General features: G+C 50.2%; 1 protein-coding gene across 4 annotated transcripts in view; it reads left to right on the top strand.

Annotated features, from left to right (window-relative positions):
- Positions 1-25,139, top strand: part of LOC137638810 (uncharacterized) — a 213,181-nt gene that overhangs the window by 106,455 nt on the left and 81,587 nt on the right. The window lies entirely within an intron of this gene.

The raw sequence follows: 25,139 nt of genomic DNA, 5'->3' as shown, positions 1-25,139 counted from the left end.
CAGGGGGAACCAGAAGCTGTTGGGCCACTTGTGGGCCACTATTGCGGCCGTTCCGTGAAAGGATCTCAGTTTGTTGAGGACTTTCAGCAGAAGGTTGGTTGGAGGGAACAGGTAGATCTTGGACCATCTGTTCCAATTTAGGAACATTGCATCCATTGCTTCCGCTAGAGGATCCTCGTACGGGGCTATATACCGGGGTAGCTTCTTGTTGTCGCTCGTTGCGAAGAGGTCTACTTGCAGTCCTGGGACTTTGCGTAAGATGAAGGAGAATGATCTTGCGTCTAGGGACCATTCTGACATTATCTGGTTGAACCTGGATAGAGCGTCCGCTGTCACATTGTGGAACCCTTGAAGATGAACTGCTGACAAGTGCCATCTCTTCTTCTCCGCTAGCCGGAGGATGGCCAAGATCACTTGATTGACTTGAGGCGATCTCGAGCCCTGTCGATTTAGGCATCTCATTACAACCTCGCTGTCTAATACCAGTGGAATATGGATTGAGCAGCGAAGTTTCAGTTTTTTCAGTGGAAGAAAAACTGCCATGGCTTCCAGAAAGTTGATGTGGAAGGTTTTGAAGAGGGAAGACCAGGTTCCTTGGACTTTCCGATGGTGAGAGTGACCTCCTCACCCTTCCTTCGAGGCATCCATGTGAACGGTGACTGGCGGTGGAGGCGGTTGTAGGAGTACCTTCTTCTTTAGATACTTGGCCTCCGACCATGGCTTGAGGAGGGATCGCAGACGATTTGGTATCGGTCTTTTTAGATCTCTTCGAGCGTTTGATGCGTATTTTCTCCAAACTCCTGATGCATCTTTAAATTGAGCTCTCAATACTGGGTCTATCACTGAGGCGAACTGGAGAGACCCCAACACTCTCTCCTGTTGCCTTCTTGATATCCTGGCGGATTGAAGGAGTCTCTTGACAGATCCCGCTATCTCTTTCCTCTTCTTTGATGGAATGGAAAGGCAGTGTGACTGTGAGTTCCAGTGGACACCCAGCCACTGGAACTTCTGAGCTGGAGATAGTCGAGACTTTTCCAAGTTGATCTTGAATCCTAGGTGTTCCAGGAACTGGACCACTTCCTTGGAGGCTTGCGTGCACTCTTCTTTGGATGCTGCCCACACCAGCCAGTCGTCCAGGTAGGCTACTACCTGAATTCCCTTTAGGCGTAGTTGATGAATGACCGCATTCGCAAGCTTGGTGAATACCCTTGGGGCTATGTTCAGACCGAAGGGCATGGCTCTGAAGACGTACTGTCTTTTCTGTAGTTTGAATCCTAGGTAGGGGGAAACTTGACGGTTGACTGGAACGTGCCAGTACGCATCCGTCATGTCTATGGAGACTGTGTATGCCTGTTTGGGCAAAAGGGTCCTTATGTGTTGGAGTGTCAGCATTTTGAACTTGTAGTTCACTATGAACTTGTTGAGTGGTGATAGGTCCAGAATGACTCTGAGCTTTTCCGAGTCTTTCTTCGGAACACAGAACAGCCTTCCTTGGAATTTGATGGACTTTGCCCTCCTTACAACTCTCTTGTCTAAGAGTTCCTGAACGTATTCTTCCAATATGGGGGTTGAGTGTTGGAAGAATTGAGGGAAGTTCGGTGGAGTTGTATTCCAACTCCACCCCAGTCCGTTCTTGATTAGGCTGTGGGCCCAGGGATTGAAGGTCCAGCGATCCCGGAAGAGGAGAAATCTCCCTCCTACCGGTAGCATCTCACTTGTAGTGCTGGTTGTAGGGTTTGCCTCCTTGGCCACGTCCACCTCTGTTGCCCCTACCTCTGGAGTGGCGTCTAGAGGCTCCACGAAAGGAACCTTGAGACTCCGGCCTAAAGGTCGTCGATTGCCTTTCAAAGGCTGGGGTGAAGACTGGCGACTGAGTCGCCACTGGTTGGGGCACCAGCTGGAAAGTGGTGGGTGGTTGTGCCACTGTCTGGGGTACCATGGCGACGGGGAGCTGTTGTTGCTGTCGAGGACGAGAGGGCACTCTGGGTCGTTTTGTCTTCCTTTTCGGCTGGGGACCCTCCTCAGCGGAAGACTTTCTTTTGGAGGACAAGCCCCACTTGGAGAGGAGATTCCTGTTCTCCGTTGCGGCTTTGTCCACGACCTCTTTGACCACTTCACTTGGGAAGAGGTCTTTTCCCCAGATGTTGGAGGCTATCAGCTTCCTTGGTTCGTGCCTCACCGCAGCCGAGGCGAACACGAACTCTCTACAAGCCCGGCAGGCTTTAATGAAATTATATAGGTCTTTGGTGACCGTTGCCAAATGAGCTTTGGCAAAAACCATGAACATATCTGGGGTCTCGGGAACACTTGCCATCATCTCTAACCCGGTTTGTAGAGACATGGAGGCGGCAAGTCGTTCTTTGGTCTCCTGCTCCCTGCGCAGGTGAAAGTCCGACAACTTTGGTAGGTCTTCACCGAACTGACGTCCGGCAATGTCAGCCTCCAGCTTCCCGACTGAGAAGGTGTTATAGACATCCTTCCAGTCCGCATCGTCAGATGGTAGGGCAAGGGGAAAGGGTCTACACTCCTCAAGTGTAGGACAAGGTTTTCCTGGCTCGACTGCCTTCAAGGCTGCCTTAAACACTTTCTCCATAAAGGGGAAGGCACGGGAAGAATCAGCAATGAAGGAAGGGTGCTTCTTGCTGAGAGCTGGCACCTTGGAATTAGAAGGCCCTCTCCTTCAAGGTTTTGGTAAACAAGGCCTGGGCTTAGGGGAGGTCCAGATTGATGACCTCTTTCGGCTGTTTCCTCTTTGGAAGGGGGTTCCGTCCTCAGGCGAACGTAACAATCCGGATAGGCCCCTTTGCTGGGCCAGAACTCCACATCATCTACTGGGACAGTGCCCAGTTTCTCGGAGAGGAAAATCATCCCCCCTGACATCGGCATGTGCTCAGCATACCTCCAAGGGTTGATGTCAGAAAAGGCGGGAAGATCTTTGATGTTTAGCTTCTTGGGGGCTAAACGCGTAGACACTAGCTGGTGCATTTCAGTACGTAGAGAAGCCTCCTTCTCGGACGACTGCTTTTGCATGTCCTGGAACATAGACAAAAGCGAGTGCAGCGTATTGGTGATCGAGTCTAGCTGGGGTGCAGAAGAAGTCGATGGAACAGGCCCAGCCACCGTAGCCGATGAAACCGAAATCGTTTCGGTTTTCTCCGCGTCGCCTTCAGGAGGAAAGACAGTTTCTTGCTCCAGTTCTTCCACTAGGAGATCACGTTCCGTCTCCTCGAAGACAACTGACATGTTGTCTTCTAATTGGATGTCCTTCAAGGCATCGGATACCTCAGATTCTATCGGAATCTGGACGAGGAGAATCTCAGGTTGAGCCTGGGGAACAATTGCATCCGAAGATGCCCTAGGGAACAGACAAGCCCTCATCTTCTCATTAGAAAGATATGGGCCAGAGGTGTTCTTCTGAAAACCTCTGACCCATTTTCGCAGCGTATCTCTTGCTGCATCCCTGGACTCTGTGGACTTCTGATCATCAAAAGCCTCTTTTACCAGTTTGTCACAATCGGTACATACCTGTGGGTCCCAATACTTCAGAGATCCCTTCGTAATTGCGCAGCGCGTGTTGGTCCTGCACATATCATGGCCGCAGAAGCTCTTACTGCGGACCTTGCAGAAATGGTTCCCGCACTTGGGATGCTCCTCCTGTAAAGAAAGAAAAGCATATAAGTATTCGGTGAAAATCTCAGATTTCATCATACAGATTTATAAAAATTTATTTAGCTCAGGATAGAGTAAGCTAGAAAAAAGGGAAAGACACCCACATGTGCCTCCTGTCCAGCCCATTGCTATGACTTCCTCCAATATTGAACATTAAATTCTTGACGAATTATATGGGAAGATAATATCCTTGGATATGAAGTGTAATCTTAACACTGTCTTCCAGGTTCAATATTGGGGATTATTTAATAATGGATATCATCCATTAATTAAGCAGAGAGAATCGCTCTCTAGATATGGTGGTCTCACAATAGGCTGCCCATGAAGCACCTTGTAGGTTGGAAAAATTTTTGTATAGGCTACAGTACAGACCATTGCCGTCAGTACTGTGTGCCTGCCGGCATACGTCGGCATTGCCCTGGGCTATTGAAGGTATGTACTGACTTAAAGATAAGGGGTGGCGGGTCGCCGGCAGTTGCTTAGCTGCCGGCAGCCGGAGGGTCCCTCTATCAAGGTGGACCCGCCGGCAACCAGCGGAAGAAAATGTCTGCAGACTTTGGATGCCCGGCCGCCGGCAGTCAACATAGTTGCCGGCGTCCGGCCAGAGTGCGTGCCTGTTGCCGTTGGGTCGCCGATCAACGGTACCCCATGGCAAGCGGCGGCAGAGCAAACTGACGGCGGACAGTCGTCCGAGATGGCTGCCGTTGCAGCTGCCGGCAGTCGGCCCAGGACTGATGAAAGATAAAGAAAAAGTGTGGATGGGGGGAAAGCAAAGGCTCAGCTTTGCAGACCTTCATCTGGAATGAGGGTTCATATGGAAGGGGAATTATATTCGGGCTCCATCCAACCATAGCCTATCCATATTGGTAGTAGCATCATGGAAGGCAGTCCAAGGGAGGACTGAAGAACACTCTAAGAAAAGGGGAGGATCCCTGCCGGCAGCTGGCTCGGCCGGCGGCAGACAGGGAACCTCAAGCCAATTCCGCAAACTACCCATAGGGTCGATTGTAGAATGATGGCCAGGATGTGTGAGGGCTAGGCCAACACCAAAGGACAGCAGGGGAGGGGCAAGGGTCCTGTAGGTGAGGTAACACCTAGAAGGCACTACCTAACCTAAGAGATTCTGATCCGTAGTAAAGACAACCTTAACGGTCGGGGAATTCAATTCCCCAGGTTGGGTTAGTCTGATAAGTGAGCAGGCGGCACACAGGTCGCTGTCTCAAGGGGGGAACAGAATCTAGTGCCGAAGGCCCTAGGCAAGGGAAGAATTCAATTCTTCGGCTTAGGACCTGCCGGCACAGGACTGTCTGCTAGGCCATGGGAAGGAGGAATTATCATATAACACCTCAAGGGTATGGCTTAGGGAGGTCTAGCCTCCTGCATTAGGCAACCTAACCTGACTTGGGAAATCATTTCACCAAGACGGACTGTTGTCAATGACAGACATTCTACTCTGATGTCCCGTTCCAGGCTCAAAACCGACTCAGTGGTTGAGAGAAAGAAACGGGAACACTCCAGTAAAGATTTGCCAGAACACAGTTCAAGGCAAAGCCAACCGGAGTTAGCCTAGGCTAGTCAGAGGGAAGAGGAATTGCTCTTAAATCTCGCAAGGAGATTGGTATCGACTTAAAAGGTATAGGAGGTGTCAGCCTCCACTTGAAAGATGATACAAGAGCAATTGGGGGTATGTAAGAAAGTATACTAAAGCCCCTAGGCTGGTAGCCTAGGCGCAGATGAGAAACGGTCACCGAAACACTCTCGTATACTATCTTGGAAGAGGAAAACTTTTATGCAGTTATATCTTAATTGTATAAAATATTGCGTGAGCTTCAATAAAACTTTACCAGGAAGGTTATATCATGCATGAAGAGTGTAGGTGCCTAGGCTAGGAAGCCTAGAACTCGTGGGGCTCGGTCATAATTCTGCCAAATCCACGACAACAAGGGCATAATATAATAATTCCTAGCTAATTTGCTAAATAGCTAAAAGTTATTAAAGCGATGAATGCCGGGAAAGTCGTTCTGACTAACTAAATGTACATGCAAAGAACGACCGCGTCCATGACGCCATCCGGCTGGCAACAGCTCTTTTTACGTTAATTACGATCTAAAATCGTGGAAAAAACTGGCAAGAGCTTACATTTATACAATTCAAAGATAATTATTAACTTTCCAGAGGCAGATGAGGCTGGGGAAGACATCATCGCAGCAAAACAATCCAAAATAGCGAGAGATAACACAGGATAAAGACCGGTCTAGTGTGCTACAAGAGAAAGAATGACTAGATGGCGCCGCGCAGAGGCGGGCTGGCGCCCAATTACAGTACAGTAGGAGTGTTGCCTTTATAACGGCTCTCCTATAATTCTTGCCACTATCCCCTCTCGAAGCGTAAACGCTATTAGGGGTGTAGATAGCTATGTGACGTGTCAAGAATACGTCCTCTGATATAATGCGATATCCCTTTTAAATATACAGTGGAACCTCTACACACGAACTTATCTACATCCGAATTTTCCAACATCCGAAGTAAAATTCGAGTAATTTTTCGACTACACCCGAATTTTATTTCGACACGAAGTAAGCAATTTTCGTCGTACCGGTTGTATCCGAATTTTTCGACACGTGAAGTACATTTCAAACACGTTCCTACTCTACACCCGAAGTAAACAATACCCGTACGCGTAGACGGTACTCATAGCGCCGGATGTATTTTTTATTTCCGCCGATAGAAGGCAGCACTTCGACCTCGGAGGGACCCTCAATTAGCGTGGCTTGGGTCATTCCTCTGTTCTTGTCGGCTTCGTGTAGTTGTGCGCTGTGCATTCTGCTATTACAGGAACTGTATTTTAATCGTGATTTTTTGGGTACATCCTTTTACGGTTTTTTACGTAAAGCATGGGTCCTAAAAGGCTTAGTTTCGCAAGTGGTAGTGGTAGTGGTGAGAAAAGGAAGAAGGAAATGCTTTCTTTAGAAGTAAAGCAAGAAATTATTGAAAAGCGTCCGCGTGAGTGAACTTGCAAAAGAATATGGCCGAAATATGGCGACGATCTCGACAATCTTGAAACAGAAAGAAGCCATTAAAGCAGTGAAACCTTCTAAGGGGATCACCATCATTTCAAAACGTCATAGCCCTATCATAGAAGAGATGGAACGACCTGCTAATCTGGATCAAGGACAGAGAGATTGTTGGCGACACCATGACCGAAACTATCATCTGCGAGAAGGCGCACGCCTTCTTCACGGACTTGAAGGAGGGGAGCTCTGGGGGTAATGCTGGGGAGAGTTCAACCGAACCTTCCTGAGACGATTTCAAGGCATCTCGTGGCTGGTTTGAGAAATTTAAGAAACGGTCCGGGATTCATTCAGTTGTTCACCACGGAGAGGCTGCTAGTGCGGACACAAAGGCTGCAGCTGACTTTGTGAAGAGCTTTGAAAGGACCGTGCAGGAAGAAGGCTACGTAGAGCAGCAGGTGTTTAATTGTGATGAAACCGGGCTGGTTTGGAAGAAGATGCCCAGTCGAACCTACATCACCCCCCGAAGAGAAGAAATTGCCTGGGCATAAGCCAATGAAGGATCGGTTGACTCTTGCCCTATGTTCCAACGCTAGCGGGGACTTTAAAGTCAAGCCCTTACTGGTTTACCATTCGGAGAACCCTAGGGCCTTTAAGGCACAGAATGTGGATAAGGACCAGCTTCATGTTTTCTGGTGATCCAACTCGAAGGCCTGGGTCACTAGGCAGTTCTTTGTCCAATGGGTTAACCAAGTTTTCGGTCCTTCTGTGAAGAAGTATCTTCATAAGCAGAAATTGCCTTTAAAGTGCCTGCTATGCCTTGACAATGCACCCGCTCACCCCCCCGGACTTGAAGATGATATCTTCGAAGAATTCAAGTTCATAAAGGTGCTGTATCTTCCACTGAATACCACCTCTATCCTCCAGCCCATGGACCAGCAAGTCATCTCGAATTTCAAGAACCTCTACACCAAGCACCTATTCAAGCAGTGCTTTAATGTCACACAGAGCACAGACTTAACTTTGCGTGAATTTTAACATCGTGCACTGCTTGAAGATCATTGATCAGGCTTGGGTGGGAGTAACTCGACGGACACTGAATTCTGCCTGGAAGAAGCTGTGGCCTGATGCAGTTTCTCCCCGAGATTTCGAGGGTTTTGACCCCTAACCTGATCCCGTGGTGGGTGCAGTGGAAGACGTAGAGGAAATCGTCTCCCTTGGCAAGTCCATGGGTCTGGAGGTCGACGCAGATGACATCACGGAACTTGTCGCTGAACATCACGACGAACTTACCACAGAGGAGCTCAAGGAACTCCATGCTATGTCTGAGCAAATGAGTGATGACGAGGAAGGGATCGAGGAGGTAGAACATGTGTTAGGTTCGGCACAAATAAAAGAGATGTTAGGAAAATATCAAGACGTGGTCGACTTCATCGACAAATACCATCCAAAAAAATTGCAGGTTTGTCGTGTAGTTGCGCAGTTCGATGATGTTTGCCTAACTCATTTTCGAAACATTCTGAAAAGCCGTACCAAGCAACTTTCTATCGATAGCTTCTTTAAAAAAACTACAAAGCGAACTCGTGATAAGAGGAAGGAAGTGGTTCAAAGAAAACTGCAAAGAGTGAAGAGAAAAAAATTCAATCAATTTTAAGTGGAGAGAGTGAAAGTGATTAAAATTAATCATCAAAAAGAAAAAAAGAATATGTAAAAAGAAAATTTAAAATATAAAAATAAAAAAAAATAAATAAGCTAAGTTAGGTTAAAGTTCACTTAGTGTAAGTTAGAATAAGTTACAGTAGTGTACGTTTATCGTAGTCACCCTCTCTACCTCCTCGCCGCCCGTCCATCTCCTCTGCGTAGCAAGACCAATACCTGCGCTGGACTTTCTAAGGTAAAGTGACGCTAAAAACCCGTTTCTTATTTATTATTTCTTGATAATTATTCTTTTTTACATGTCTATTATCTAATTTAGAGTGCATATTGTCATGTGTAATTATGTGTAGTAATTTATTAAGGAGTTATCATAGGTTTTTGGGCTCAACCACGGATTAATCCTATTTCAATGTATTCTTATGGGAAAATTCGTTTCTACATCCGAACATTTTCTACATCCTAAGTTGGTTGTGGAACGGATTAAATTCGTATGTAGAGGTACCACTGTATAAGGGATACTCGCTCCAGGAGTTAGAATTCTGGATACCTTTAGTAAAATTCTCTGGGATATATCACTGTAGTCAAATATAACCTAGGAAGCTACTAAGAAGGAACTTCCATCAGGACGACATGGCCTGAGCCCAAAAATGTTCATCATGTTTTAGACGACAGTGTTCGTCATTCGCTTGCAAGCTAGAACACCTGTTCATCTAGCGATAATGTTACCGGGTTAATGTAGGCGCTAATACATCCAAAGATACTAGAGGTCTACATGCTCACGTGGCTACCCCTGTTTCAAAGGGTAATCAAACTGAGAAATCAGACAGCCTTTTCAAACATTGTATAACCTTATTACTGAGATGTACCCTATTAATATGATTAAGCTAAGTTTGAAAGAATATTAATCTACCAAATCGAAAAAGAGGGCAACTTTCAAGACAATTTACATACCTCAACTCTCCAACGCCATTAAGAGTAGATTCAAGAAATTGATATCTTGGAGACAGAAAAAACTGGAGATTTAGGTTCATGTTTAGTGCTTAGACCCTCTTTAACACAGTTGTGCTACATTTTACAATACTAATTGGATACCTGACCTCATCTTGGATAGTATATAATAACCAGTCCTAATCTAGTCATACTGCCTCAAAAGAAAATCTCTAAATTCATGTTATGCAAGTTGGTTAACTGAGGAGATGTTATGTGTAGATAATCAGATAGGGACTGTCATTGAATCACTTTCCTTTGAATATTCAATTATAAAAGTTGTTTCTAATATAGAAAAGAAATTTGCTGGCCATCAGGATTTGGATGTAATTTTAGATTGTCTGACCTGCTTTGATACAGCAGCATTAGAAGGAACCACCAAAGCATTAGCAGCCATTGTGTATTTTGTGATTAAGAGAATAAAATAGGTCTGTTTGTTCCGTAACTGAAATACAAACCACGCTATTTAATATGGGTATTACTTTCGGCGTAGCTGAAATGACGAGCCATTAGAATTTTAACGAGGGTTTACTACCCCCTCCCCCCCTCACACACCTGTGATTAGCTCACTTTGCTTTTGGCTCGGGTGACGATCAGACGTGTCTGCTCCCACCCTCGCTTACTTTGACAGCCTTTGATCTTTGTTTTTGCTTTTTCTTTTCAATGTGTTTGGAAGTTGGCCTCTACCATGCGGAAGTGTCCCGGCTTATACGCCAGCGATCTTCTCCTCGCCAGCGCACATCTGCGCGTCCTCATCCTGATGCGCGCCCACGATCTCCTCCCGCGCGCTCCTTCACCTGCGCGCGAGCGCGCCAACGCTCTCACTCACCCATGCGTCATAGATCGCCTGCGCGCCCCCTCGCCTGTGCGCCCTGCGTGCCATCGCTTGCCAGTGCGCCATCGCTCTCCTGCACGCCAGCGCGCCATCGCTCTCCTGCACGCCAGCGCTCGCCCGTGCGCGCGAACGTTCGCCCGAGTGTGGACCAGGGAAAATCCCATCGCGCAAGCGCCAGCACGATTCCCAACACGATCCCATCGGGATTAACAGCGCGAGCCCCCGCGCGAAGCTACAGGAACACGAGAGCCTCCAAGTCGTCATCTTCACGTCCCCCCCCCCCCCCGCAAGCGCAGATCGGTGCTCCCGCAGGAGGAGGGGAAAAGTCCGGATAGGTCCAGGAACCAACCTTCTTCCCTTTCTTTTCAGGCAGGCCCAGTTGTAGTTTCTACTCCGAAGGATCGCCCGATCCCCTTCCCTCCAGAGGGAGTCTCTGTAAGCAGCCATGGTTCGGGCCCCTTGTCAGAGCCGTCATGCAGGCTTTCAAACCTGCCTTCTTCAAGTTGGGCCTCAAATCAATGGCAGCTCCGACCCCACTGAAGAGGAAGAGAGGAGTAGAAGTCGTGGTAACTTCTCCCAGGGCCAAGCTGGCTCCCCGGAAGTCCTTGAGGAAAGCTCTTTCCCCCCCCCCAGACTTTCTCTCCCTCTCCTGTGGACGAGGATTTTCCGTCCTCAGTGGAGTCTACCGAGGTGAGACGTTCTCCCATCGCACCAATGGGAGAAACCTCACCTCGTGTAGGAGAATCGTCCCGGGTTGGGGTGGAGAAGAGCCCACAGACGTCGTTGTTGGAGTCCTGTATTCCTCCCAGGAGGGAACCTAAGGACTCTTAAGACCATCCCCAAGTCATCCTCAAGGATTCGACCGGAGCCAACAAGACCCGCAGAGAACGTCGACGTGTCCCCCCAAGAAGAGCCTTTGGGGACGGGAGACTTTGCTGCTAGTTCTCCAGGAGGGGAGCCACAGGAGTCAGAGCATGCCTTCTGGCAGGTTCTGACCCTGATGAGGCATCTCAACGGGTTCCCGGATCCTGAGATTCCTCGAAAGGGCAAAGTCACGGTCCTGGACCGAGTCTTTGACACTCAGAAACCCGCTAAGGCCAGTGCGGCTTTGCCCTGGTCCCAAGGGATGAAGAGTGCCAGGGATAAGGTTGAGGGCCAGCTCTCCGAACTCGCCTCCTCCAGCCGTTCCACTACTGGCAACAAGCTCCTTCCTTCTCCTCATATCCACCAGAGGAGGTACTTTGAGATCATGGAGGAGTCTTGCCTAGCTCTCCCCTTGCACCATTCTGTGGAAGAGCTCACTAAGGGAGTCCCTCTAGAGAGGCTCTCTAGCCGGCAAGTGTCTTTCTCGGCGACAGAGATCCTAAGTCAGGAGAAGGTTGCGAAGTGTGCCATGCAGGCTACTTCGTGGCTGGATGTCTGGCTGGGGTCTCTTGGCATCCTGTTGTGATCCCAGGACCTGTCTGAGGAGAGCACCAGGAAGGCCCTGGAGACCTTCCTCCTTTCGGGCACCCGCACCATTGAGTTTCTGGCCCACCAAGTCTCGAACTTGTGGGCCAATTCCATTCTGAAACGACGTGATGCGGTGGCAGAGAGGTCCCACACGAAGGTCCCAGCCCTCGAGGTCAGCAGGCTCAGACATTCTTCCATTTTTGGAAAGAATCTGTTTGAGCCTAAAGACGTGGAACAGGCAGCTGAGAGGTGGAGGAAGTCCAACCAGGACTCTCTACTACATAGGGCTCTTACATCAAAGCCCTATAAACCTCCAGCACCTCAACAACCTCGCCCGTCCAAGACGACGAAACCGGCAGTGGCAGCAAAGGTAACAGTGTCGAAGCCCTTTCCTGTCAAAGACAAGAAAGGCAAAAAGTCCTCCGGGGGAGGGAAAAATACTAGAGGGAGTGGCCGAGGCCGTAAACGCTAGGATTGGCAATCCCCCTGCATGTCCACCAGTGGGGGGATGCATACAAAGTTGCGCAATCAGGTGGCAGCAACTCGGGGCCGATTCCTGGACGATTTCCGTAATCAGTAAGGGATATCGCGTCCCGTTCACAACATCTCTACCTCCCCTGACAGCGGATCCAGTGTCGTTGAGCTCCTTTGCCATGGGATCGGCAAGGGGCCAAGCCCTTCGGGCAGAAGTCGAGACCATGTTAAAGAAGGGCGCTCTCCAGGAGGTCATCGACGGTTTCCCAGGCTTCTTCAGTCGACTCTTTCTTGTAAGGAAGGTGTCTGGAGGCTGGAGACCGGTCATCGACCTCTCAGCTCTGAACAGGTTTGTCAAACAAAACCCGTTCAGCATGGAGACGGCAGACACGGTCAGACTTGCAGTGAGACCACAAGACTTCATGTGTACACTGGACCTGAATGACGCGTACTTCCAGATCCCAGTCCATCCGTCTTCAAGGAAGTACTTAAGATTCAGCCTAGACAACAAGATCTACCAGTTCAAGGTGCTGTGTTTTGGTCTCTCCACAGCACCTCAGGTATTTACCAGAGTATTCACCCTGATTTCTTCGTGGGCACACAGGATCGGCATCCGTCTCCTCCGTTATCTGGACGACTGGCTGATCCTGGCAGACTCGGAGTCGACCCTTCTTCGACACCGAGACAAGCTTCTTGGACTTTGCCAAGATCTAGGGATCATGGTAAATCTCGAGAAGTCTTCTCTGCTTCCAACTCAGCGACTGGTATATCCAGGCATGATATTGGACACCAATCTCCACAAAGCCTTCCCATCAGACGACAGGATAGCAAGGCTGAGGAGGGTCGCAGATCCTTTCCTCAGACGAGAAGAACTCCCAGCCCAATCGTGGTTACGTCTCTTCGGTCACCTTTCTTCCCTGGCCCGTCTAGTTCCAAACGGTCGCCTCAGGATGAGATCCCTGCAATGGCGACTCAAGTCTCGGTGGAATCAAGGACACGATTCCCCGGACGTCATGGTCCCTATGGGTCCTGCGGAACGGACGGACCTTCAGTGGTGGGTGACAGACGAGAACCTACGAAAGGATGTGGATCTTCTCGTCCTCCCCCCGGATTTGATGTCGTTTTCGGACGCCTCAAAGAAAGGGTGGGGTTCCCATGTTCTGAACCACGGGACCTCAGGCCTCTGGTCAGAATCAGAAAAGTGCCTCCACATAAATCTGCTATAAAGGAAGGCATTATTCCTGGCACTTCAACAGATCCAACAGTACCTGGCGGGTCACTCCGTGGTGGTGATGAGCGACAACACCACGGTAGTGGCTTACATCAACAACCAGGGAGGTACCTTTTCAGAGCAGCTATCTCATCTGGCAGTAGAAATACTGAGATGGACCGAAGTCCACTCGATTCCACTATCAGCTCGTTTCATTCCAGGCAAGAGGAATGTGCTCGCCGACAGTCTGAGCAGGGCATCCCAGATAATGAGTACCGAGTGGTCTTTGGATCGTCTAGTAGCCAACAAAGTCCTTACTTTGTGGGGTTCCCTGACTGTGGATCTGTTCGCGACAGCTTTGAATTTCAAGCTTCCGCTTTACTGCTTCCCAGTCCCGGACCCCAAGGCACTCTGGCAAGATGCCTTCCAACAACGGTGGGACAACATCGACGTATACGCCTTACCCCCGTTCTGTCTGAGGAGCGTACTCAACAAGACCAGAATATCAGTCAACCTTTCAATGACCATGACAGCTCTGCTATGGCATCACGCAGAGTGGTTTCCGGACCTTCTGCAGCTCCTGACGGAACTCCCGATAGAACTTCCTCCACGACACAAGCTACTCAAACAACCACACGCCAACATCTTTCACAAAGCCGTAGCTTCGCTGCGGCTTCACGCCTGGAGACTATCCAGCATCTTCTCACAGAGAGAGGCTTTTCGCAACAAGTTGCTGGAAGGATGTCTCGACACCTGCGAAAGTCATCCGCAGGGGTCTACCAGGCGAAGTGGAGAGTTTTCTGTGGTTGGTGTCGTGGAAGGGGTATCTCTCCACTCGATGCCACTATTCCAGCAATAGTGGAGTTTCCCGTGTATTTGCGGGAAGAAATGCGCCTTTCGGTCTCGGCAGTGAAAGGCTATCGCTCAGCCTTAAGTTTTGACTTCAGGCTCAAAGGAATGGACATTTCCTCTTCGCTGGAACTTTCTCTACTCAAACGAAGTTATGAACTTACCTGCCCTCAGTCGGAAGTGAGACCTCCTCCATGGAACGTGGTTCGAGTTCTCAGGTCTCTTAAGAGACCTCCCTTCGAACCATTACGCCAGGCTTCTGATCGCCACCTGACTTGGAAGACGGTGTTCCTACTTGCTTTGGCCTCGGCCAAGCGATTCGGCGAACTTCATGGTCTCTCGTATGACATCGCCCATTCAAGGGGATGGGGTGAGGTAACGTTCAGATTCGTCCCTGAGTTTGTTGCTAAGACTCAAAATCCAGGAGTGCCAGACCCTCGGTTCGACTCTTTCCGGATTTCGAGTCTTCGTTCTGTAACAGATGACCCAGACCATCTCCTACTGTGCCCAGTGAGGAGTCTGAGGCTCTGTCTTAAGAGAACAGCTGCAATTCGTCCCCGGGTGCAGGCATTGTTTGTGAGCACCGGAAGGACGAAGAGGAGGGTCACTAAGAATACTATCTCAGCGTGGATTCGCAGGGTTATCCATCATTCCCTGAATCCCGACCCTCCTCCGTCATGTCGCCCTAGAGCACACGATGTCAGGGGCATTGCTACGTCCCTGACCTTCAAGAAGAACTACTCAGTGACGCAGGTTTTACAAGCAGGGGTTTGGAAGCGTCAGACGACCTTCACAGCCCACTACCTGCAAGACGTGACCCACTGGAGGCTTGATACGTTTTCTATCGGCCCTGTGGTGGCTGCACAACAGCTGGTTTAAACCTCAGGCTCTTTAATGGACAAGTAGAAGAGGGTTGAGGGCATTGTTACCCAGTTTTAGTCTGCATGAATGAAAAGGTATGCCTGCCCCTTATTCTTTTCTTCATTCTCCCCTCTCTTGGGGAAAGCAGCATCCTGGGTTCTCTGCACAGCTGACCTCAAACCACTGCAGGTAAACCATGTTTCCTTGTGTTCCTAGTATTAAAATAATACTGTCACGTCCCCATACCCTTACGAGGTGGTATTGGGAACGTCCTATCCTAGAATTCCATCTAGAGGACTTCAGGTCAACTTCCTAGGACGAGTCACACTTCATTCCTTCACACACAAGCTTACGTAGGCCGCGGTCCTTGCAGAGCAAGGCACTTGCGAGGTGCAGGGACTCTTTATCTTTGAGTACTAACACACTCAGATGCTGAGTCCCCGGGCAAAAAGCCAAAAGCCAGTAATGGCTGGGACTTACCACCCTACCCAAGGGTTGAGTCACCCATATTAAATAGCATGGTTTGTATTTCAGTTATGGAACAAATGACAAATTCGTAGGTAATTTGTATTTTTCCTGACTATACAAACCGTAGCTATTTAATCAAACTTGTCCGCCATCCCTGTCCCCCGGGAAGTCCTACCTCTAAGCAAAGTGAGCTAATCACAGGTGTGTGAGGGGGGGAGGGGTAGCAAGCTGGGTAGTAAACCCTCGTTAAAATTCTAATGGCTCGTCATTTCAGCTACGCCGAAAGTAATACCCATATTAAATAGCTAAGGTTTGTATAGTTAGGAAAAATACAAATTATCTACAAATTTGTCATACTTCAATGGTAGATTCAGACTCAGAGGCACAGAAATTGAAATCAATTTTACCCCAATTTTGTGTCCAGTGTTGGATGGAGTTAACATTGATAAGATAGTGGCTCAAGTAAAAAACAGAACTCAAACTGATATTTTGAGGTTGGTTTCTAGAAATACCCAACCTTCTAGTTACATGTCACAACCTTCCAGTTATGGGTCTAGTTTCCCAAGCTCAAACAGGCCAACAAAGAGAACCTTTCATTCAAGAGATAATACAACAAAATTCTGTTGCATTAGATGTTCCAGAAGGATTGCTAAATAAATTCTAAAATCCTATCGTAGAACAGTATAATGGTCATTTCAACCGAAGTTTGGTAGGTGGAAGACTGGCTCATTTCCCCATTTGCAAAAGACTACAGTCGGACTCTTGGGTGTTGGCTGGGGTCAAAGAAGGCTATTGAATACTGCTAACTACTAACCCGCCTTCATCGAAGAAACCAAGTTATCTTACTAATTCTGTACAGCAAAAGCTTAGTTACTGCAACTAGAAATTATGAAACTTTTAAAGAAGGATGTAATAGAAGAGATCATAAATCCTTCCCTGGGGTTCTACATGTTATTCCTGGTACCCAAAAGCTCAGGAGGGGGAGACCAGTTCTAGTCTCAGTACTGACAAAAACTTATTTTCCCAATCTACATTGTGTCACCTAGGAATGATCATACAAAATGCAATTTGTCCCGTAACTGAATACAAACCACGCTATTTACATGGGATAATTACTTTGGCGACAGCCGATGACGAGCCATAAAGTTTTAACGAGGGTTTCCTACCCCACCGCTAGTTAGCGGGGGGTAGGGAGGGGTAGCTAGCTACCCCTGCCCCTCACACACACCGGAGAATACTCCACTTTACTTTTGGCTCGCATAGTGATCGGAGGTTCCGCTCCTACGCTCTCTTGACGGCCATTATTGTTTTGTCTTTTAACTTACCTTTTCTTATACTGGATATATTTAAACATTTCTGATCATGTTATAATTCTGTTTGTTAACTTCGTCCCCCCCCCTCACCTAGGCATGCCGGGTGGGGGAGGGGGGGGCGCATACCTTATTTCGTTCTTATGTTCTTTCCCTCGGGGTTTCTCTTCGGAGTTTCACCCGGAGGAATTTTCTGTTAAATAATTATTCTGTTTTATTTTCCAGTTTACGATGCTGTTTCTTCGTGCCTGTTGTGTGTGCCTTCGAAACAGAGCTGTCCTGTTTATCCTGGGGAGTCGGCTTCGTTGCCGTCTCTCAGGCATTCGTCAGGGGCGTTCCCTTCACTTAGAGGTTCCCCCGTGATTATTGCCAGCTCTTTTTTGCACCCTAGAACGATAAGGAGGTTTGCCTCCAGGGTAGTTAGTTAACTTCCCTTTTACTTTTCCTTGGTCCTTGGCGGTTATGCTCTTGGGGCTGAGCGACCGCCCTTGTGACTTGCTCAAGGGGCTGAGCGTTTGCAAGGCTAGACCATGGTTCTAGGGACTATGCTCTCGGGGCTGAGCGGTCGCTTCTGTAGCTACGCTCAAGGGGCTGAGCAGCTGCAGGATCAGTCCGGCCCTCTCTCGTTCGCGAGGGAGGCCGCACTAAGGGCTCCTCCTCGGAGGATCGCTCCTTTTGTCTCTTCTACGAAGTGTCCCCTCCTGTTCGCGTTAGAGGACACTCACAGAGACTCCTCTTCGGAGGATTGTTCCTGTTTACGTCTGCTGATCTCACGGCCTTTCGGGGCTCCTTCTCGTCTCTTCTACGAAGTGCTCACCTCTCTCGTCTCTTCTACGAAGTGCTCACCTCTCTCGTCTCTTCTACGAAGTGCTCACCTCTCGTTCGCGAGAGAGACCACTCATAGAGACTCCTCTTCGGAGGATTGTTCCTGTCATCAACAGCTTGCTGTTCAGTCACTAGCACTTCGGTGTTAGTGTCAGGGAAACTTCGGTTTCTCTTTTTCCCTGACCCTTCGGGGTCTCGGATCTTAGTTACGCAGTCCCTCGGGCTCTCGTAACTTTAGTCACTTCTACGCTTCGGTGTTTAGTGACGGAGAAAATTCGGTTTCTCGTTGCATTGACCCTTGGGGTCTTGCAACTATCCCCTCGGGGCCTCGCTACTCAGGCTACGTTAGACCCTTGGTCTCTCGTCCCTCAGTGTTCCTGTTGCCTGCTGTATCCGTTCCTGACTGCAGACGCGCCTTGGGCGCCCACGCCCCCGTTATCTAATGGGCTTCTCCCTTCGGGGCAGGAGAGACTTTCTCACACCTTGAGTAAGTCTCTTAAGTGCCAGGTACATATTACCTGCGCGCCAACGTTCCCTTACGCGCTAGCGCTCGACTGCTGTTCCTGCTGTTCCTGAGACTGCCTTAGAGACTCCCTGTTCCAGTATCCAGTTAGGCTGCTACCAACGTTCCCTGCGCATTTGCGCACATCGTTGGGGTTCCTGAGATAGCGCCCTGGCGCTCACCATCAGTTCAGCCTTCCGTGTCTCTAAGTCTCTTCTACGAAGGCCACCTCTCCCGTTCTCGGGAAAGGTACCTCACAGAGACCACTCCTCAGAGTATTTAGCAGTCCTTCAGTTGATCTTCGGCACTGAAGTAGACCTCCTGGTCCTCTTCAGGGGATGCTCTACCTTTTAGGGACACATCCCAGTTCCTGATCTACGAGTTAGCGATCCTTCAACCATTTCCGACGATCTTCTGTTGTGCAGGAGCCTATGATCTTCACTCACGCATAAGCACTGAAGACCGCCCGCGTGCGGGATTATTTCCCGCCCGCGACCTCGCGGTCGTCGACGGTTTAGCCGACGATCTTCTGTTCGCGCTAACGCGTAAGCGTTGATGATCGCCCGCGTGTGGGAGGGTTTCCCGCGCGCGATCTCGCGATCATCGAGGAACGCGCGATCGTCGACGATCGTTGTCCGACGATCTTCTGTTCGTGCTAATGCGTAAGCGTTGATGATCGCCCGCGCGCGCGGGATGGTTTTCTGCGCGCTATCTTGCGATCGCCGAGGAACGCGCGATCGTCGAGGGTCGTTAGCCGACTATCTTCTGTTTGTGCTAATGCGTAAGCGTTGATGATCGCCCACGCGCGGGATAGTTTCCCGCGCGCGACCTTCAGGCCCTTTCGCTCGCGATCGTCATCCCGGCAACGGTCGTTAGCCGGCGATCTTCGGATCCAGCGCTAGGCGTGCAAGCGCTGACGATCTTCTTAGTGTGCATAAGCGCCGAGAATCGGTCTGTACGCTGGATGGTTTTCCGCACGCGATCATCAACGGCCGTTAGCCGGCGATCTTCGGATCCGGCGCTAAGCGGAAGCGCCGACGTTCTTCTTAGTACGCTGAGGCTCCTATGATCGTTCTGTGCGCGGGAACGAGGCCGTCCGCACGCAATCGCCTACGGCCGTTCGCCGCCGATCTTCGGATTCGGCGCTAGGCGCGCGAGCGCCGACGATCTTCGCGGTACGCGTGAGCGCCGAAGATCGTTTCGTTCGCGGGATAGTTTCCCGCGTGCGACCATTGAGGCTCACTCAATTATCGCACGGATCGTCCGCGCGCGGTTTTTCCGCTCGCGATAGTCGTAGATCGTCCGCGCGCGGGCACCGAGGTTCCCGCTCGTGAGCTCCGACGATCGTCGCTTACGCGGGAGCGTCGGAGATCGTCCGGGCTTGCGCGAATCGCCGACGATCGCCTTAAATAGTTGGAGATCTTTCGCATGCGGTCACTATGGGTCCCCGCCCACGGTCTCCTACGGGATTTTCTTGCCCTAGCGCCGACGATCTTCGTACTCGCGTAAGCACTGAAGATCGTCAGCGTTTCTTCTGCGTTATTCTTCCGCGCGTGGGATGGTTCCCCACATGCAATCGCCGTCGGCGCTAGCACCAGCGATCTTTTTTCGCCGAGATCGTTCACGCGTGGGATGGTTTCCCTCGCCCGCGATCTGATACGCGCAAGCGCCAGCGATTTTCATACGCGCGGAGACGTGGGGATCGTTTACGCGGTCGCCGATACGCCCACGCTCTCGCGGGCATGCGGGCGCGGTTATCTGCTACGCATGCTTTATTCACGCGCTACCCAGATCTGTGCTTTTCGCGCGATCGTCAGCGTGATCGGCGCACCGTACTCCGACAAGGCCACGCCCTGTTTACATCAGGGCTTATGGCAGTCAGTCCACCTCCGCGTTTCCCTCCCCCGCAGCACAGAGTAGCGCCCTCTCCGGAGGGGGGGGAGGTTTCTGGTCAGGTCAAAATTCCTTCTCCCTTCACTCCAGTTTCTCTACGGGCGAACCCTCATGTGTCATCTCCCCCAGGATCGAACGATCCTCTTCCCTCCAGAGGGACTCCCTGTCAGCACGAGGATTGGTCGGCATCCCTGGTGGGATGCCGTAGTCAGAGCACTCAAGCAGGCGATGAGCCTGTGCCTTCTGACTGGGGTCACTAATCAGTGGCAGCTTCCTCTCCTCCTGAAAGGGGTGAGAGGAATCCCTGGCATGGTATCTTCCCCAAGGACTATCCTGTCCCTTCACGAGTCCTTACGCAGGCGATGAGCCCTCCTCAGTCTCCATCTCCCCTCCCCTGCGGATGAGCTTTGCCCATCCCCAGGAGGGTCGGAAGACCCGGTCCTCTCCCCCTTCACTCCTTAGGGAGAATCTCCGCCTCTTCCTGAGGGTCCTATCGTGCTGAGGGGGCGAAGCCTTACATCCTTCATCGCTGGGGTCCTGTTTCCCTCCTAGGAGGGATCCTGAGGTCCTGTCTTCCGCAAGGATCCAGTTGGACCCTTGGGGCATATCTACGAGTCTCCCAGGAGGAGCCTCTGGGAATGGGAGACCTTGCTGCCAGTCCATCAGGAGGAGGAGCTCCAGGGGTCAGAACTTGCGTTCTGGCAGGTTCTGGTCCTCAGGAGAAACCTCAAGGGGATCCCGGATTCAGAGATTCCTCTTCAGTAAGGGAAGGATTCGGTCCTGGACCGAGTTCTACTCACCCAAGGGCTCCCTTACGCCAGTGCAGCTTGCCCTGGTCTTAGGGAATGGAGAGCGCCAGAGACTAGGCCAAGGGCCAGCTCTCCGAGCTTGTCTCCTTCAACAGTCCCGGTTGGTTTCGAGCCCCTCCCTCCTCCCTGGGTAGGGATCGGTGAGGGGACGGGTCCTCCGGGCGGAAGTCCAGTCCATGTCAGAGAGGCGCCCCCTCCAAGAGGTGGCCAACGGGTTTCGAGGCCTCCGTAGTCGCTTCCTTCCCTCCTCGACTCTGTACAGGGTTGTCAAACAGTCTCTGTCCAGCATAGCGACAGCAGACTCGGTCTGCTTTGCTGTGAGACCACAAGTCTTCATGGGTACACTGGTCCGGTAGGTCTCGTACTTCCGGTACTGGTTCACCCATCTTCAAGGAAGTACTTTGGAGTCCGCCTGGAAGGCGGGTATACCAGTTCAAGGGCTGTGCTTCGGCCTCTCCACGGCACCTCAACAGTTCTCCGATACTTCCTCTTGGATCTCTTCACGGGCGCTCAGCATCGGCATCCAGCCACTCCGTTCCTGGGTGGCTGGCCGATCCTGGCAGTCTCGAAGGCTTCCCTTCTTCGTCATCGGGACAAGCTCCTCGGACTTTTCCAAGTCCTAAAGATCATGGTGGTCCTCGAGGAGTCCTTCCCGCAGCCCTCTCAGAGTCTGGTATACCTAGCCTGCTCTTAGGCGTCTATCTCCCGTAGCCTTCCCTTCAGACGTCAGGGTACCAAGGCAGAGGAAGGTAACGAGACCTTTCCTCATACGAGAAGACCTTCCAACCCAAGATTGTTTTGTCTCCCCTCCCTGGCCCGTCTGGTTTCCACAGTCGCCCCAGGTTGAGTGCTCTTCAGGGGCGACTCAGGGCGCGTCTCCCCAGACGCCGAGACCCCTAGGGGACAACCGGTACAGACGAACCCATAGGGGTGGGAAGCTGACGAGGGCCTACAAGAGGGAGTGGTCCTTCTCGTCCTCCCCCTGACTTGATGCTGTTTTCAAAGAAAAGGGGGGGCCCACGTTCTGATCCACGGGTCCTCAGGCCGGGGGTCAGAACAGGAAGAACCTTCTCTAGTCCTACTTGAGACGGAAACTGTGTTTCTGGCTCTTCAGTAGCTCCACCTAGCCTGGCGGACTACTCTGTGGTTATGAGGATCAACAACACCACAGTGATGGTTTTCTGGCCCAGACAAGGAGGTACTTTTCAGTACAACCATCCCATCCTGCGGTGGAGATACTGGGATGGTCCGAGTCCCCCTCGGTCTCCTTGGCAGCTCGCTTGATTCCAGGCAAAGGAATGGGCTCGCCAACAATCTGAGCAGTGTGTCACGGACACCACATTCCGAGTGGTCTTTGGATCCTCAAGTAGCCTACAAGTCCTGCCTCGGTGGGTCTCCCTCGGTGGACCGGTTCGCTACAGCTCTGAGCTGCAAGCTCCCGCTGTACTGCTCCCCGGTCACGGATCCTAAGGCCCTCTGGTAGGAGGCCTTCCAGCAACGGTGGGACACCATCGATGTGTTGCCTCCGTAGCTTGCTCCTCTTCCCGCCGGGAGTCTATCCAGCACCTCCTCTAAGAGAGAGGATTTTCGCAACAAGTGGCGAAAAGGAGGCCTGAACACCTGCGCAAGTCTTCCGCAAGTAATCTCCCAGGCGATTGGGCGAGTTTCTGTAACCGGTGTCGGGGAGAAGGCATCCCTCCACACGTTGCCGCTTCCAGCATAGCGGAGCCCCTAGTGGGATTGCGGGATAAGTGTGTCTTTCAGTTTCGACTGTGAAAGGCTATCCCCCAGCGTTAAGGCTTGCCTCCTGGCTCTAGGGACAAACATTTCTCCCCCGCTGGAACTCTTCCTTCGCATGCGAAGCCTTGTCCTCTCCTGCCCTCAGTCGAAGGTGAGACCTCCTCCTTGGAACGTGGTTCGAGTCCTCGAGTCTCTAAAGAGACCCCCCCTGACGAACCACTACGAGTCCCCAGACCACCACCTTTCTGGGTAGACAGTGTTCCTGCTAGCCTATCTTCAGCCAAGCGAGTCACATGGTCTCTCTTACGACTTCGCCCATTCAGGGGTTAGGGGCAGACAACTTCAGGTTCGTCCCTGAGGTTTGTTGCCGAGACTCAGAATCTGAGAGTGCCGGACCCGCTTCGACTCCTTCCAGGGCTCGGGTCTCCGTCCTGTAGCAGATGACTCAGACCATCTCCTATCTTGCCGGTAGGGAGTCCGACCTGGTGTCTTCAGAGAACAGCAGCAGGTCGTCTCCAGGTCCAAGTCTAGTTCGTGGATCCTGGGTAACGAGGAGAAGGGTCTCCAGAGTACCATCTCGGCCTGGATTCGCAGGGTGCTACACCCTGCCTTGAGACCTGACCCTTCTCCGTCGCATCGCCCTAGAACCCATGATGTCAGGGACTTAGATACGTCCCTATCCTTCATGGAGCATCTTCATTGACGCAGGTCCTGTAAGTGGGGATGTTGAAGCCTCAGACCTTCTTCTCACCCCCCTTACCTGCAAGACATGACCCACAGGAGGCTCGATACGTTTCTATCGGCCCTGTGGTGGCTTCACAACAGCTGGTCTGAACCTCAGGCTCCTTGATGGACAAGTGGCAGAAGGTTGAGGGCATTGTTACCTGGTGTTAGTCTGCATGAATGAAAAGATCTGTCTGGCCCTTATTCTTTTCTTCATCCTCTCCTCCCACGGAGAAAGCAGCATCCTGGGTTCTCTGCACAGCTGACCTCAAACCACTGCAGGTAAACCATGCTTCCTTGTGTTCCTAGTATTATGTATAATACTGTCATATCCCCTTACCCTGACGAGGTGGTATTGGGAGAGTCCTAGCCTGGATTTCCTTCTGAGGGACTCCAGGGCAACTGCCTGGGACAAGTCACTTTTCACCTTCGCACACACCTTATGTAGGCCGCGGCAGTTTCACAACCGCCAGCGAGGAGCAGGGATTCCCTATTGTCCGAGTACTTGACCACTCGAATATGGAATCCCCGGGCAAGCCAAAAGCCAGTATGGCCGGGACTTACCACCCTTCCTAAGGGTTAAGTCACCCCATGTAAATAGCGTGGTTTGTATTCAGTTACGGAACAAATGACAAATTCGTAGATAATTTGTATTTTTCCTAATGATACAAACCTAGCTATTTACAGTTATGTGCCCGCCAGCCCTGTCCCCCAAGATAAGTCCTACCTCTAAGTAAAGTGGAGTATTCTCCGGTGTGTGTGAGGGGCAGGGATAGCTAGCTACCCCTCCCCCTACACCCCCCCCCCCCCCGCTAACTAGCGGTGGGGTAGGAAACCCTCGTTAAAACTTTATGGCTCGTCATCGGCTGTCGCCAAAGTAATTGCCCCATGTAAATAGCTAGGTTTGTATCATTAGGAAAAATACAAATTATCTCCGAATTTGTCATATCTGATCCCAATTTCATCTAGCTACATGCTGAACAATAATGAAATAGGAGATAGATTGAAAATTATTATTTGAACCACATTTATGAAAATGATTATTTAGACCACCCTGGATATTAATTAAAAAAGAATTCTATCTCAGTCTATAGTGCCAAACTGCATACAATGTCAATCCTTTGCTGCTTTTTCACATGAAACTTCTCTGAAAACTACAAAATTCATTATATCATTTCAAGTTTAATGTATTGTCCTATATGAATTCATTGTGGTAAGGTAGAGATATCAATTTATTCATTCATATTTACTAGCACTTACATTAACATCATTCTTGAAAAATTTGCCATGATCTAGGTGCAGAGCCTATAAGCAAATTATGTACACTGCTATCTAAATACAACCCATCACTAATAGGGGCCTTAAAAAGTGCAAAGCAGAATCAATGAATACATATACAAATGTGGATTGTTTAAATATGAAGACTCAAAGCAGTCTTCTATTATCTGAAAAGAACATAAAAGAAGAAAAGTAGCAAACATAAAACCTAACACTCTACTCATTGCTGGGAATTCTAAATACAGTAACTACTATTAAAAGTCGTAATTTGATGTAATATATAATAATTTAGCAATTGTGATCCATAATGGTTGATAATGAGCACCTTTGTAAACACCCAGTTAATTATTATAGGTAGTACTTAAATTCTTGGGTACTTGTCCAAAAATTAACAGCTCAAATATCCATATTGTGGAGGATATATTACTTTATGTTTAAACATTCGCAAAATAGAAAATCTGATTTTCAAAATTAATTGAAACTCCTGTGGGTAAAGCCGCAACCAATCACCCAACGGAGAAATCTGATTTAGGTTGCTATTAACCACTTAATGTCACCTTGATGTGCCTTGAAGGGAAGAAAAGGGA

Source organism: Palaemon carinicauda, chromosome 3 (assembly GCF_036898095.1).
Source record: "Palaemon carinicauda isolate YSFRI2023 chromosome 3, ASM3689809v2, whole genome shotgun sequence".
Classification (NCBI taxonomy): Eukaryota; Metazoa; Arthropoda; class Malacostraca; order Decapoda; family Palaemonidae; genus Palaemon; species Palaemon carinicauda.
Note: the sequence above shows the minus strand (reverse complement) of the source record. Positions and strands in the feature narration are given on the sequence as shown.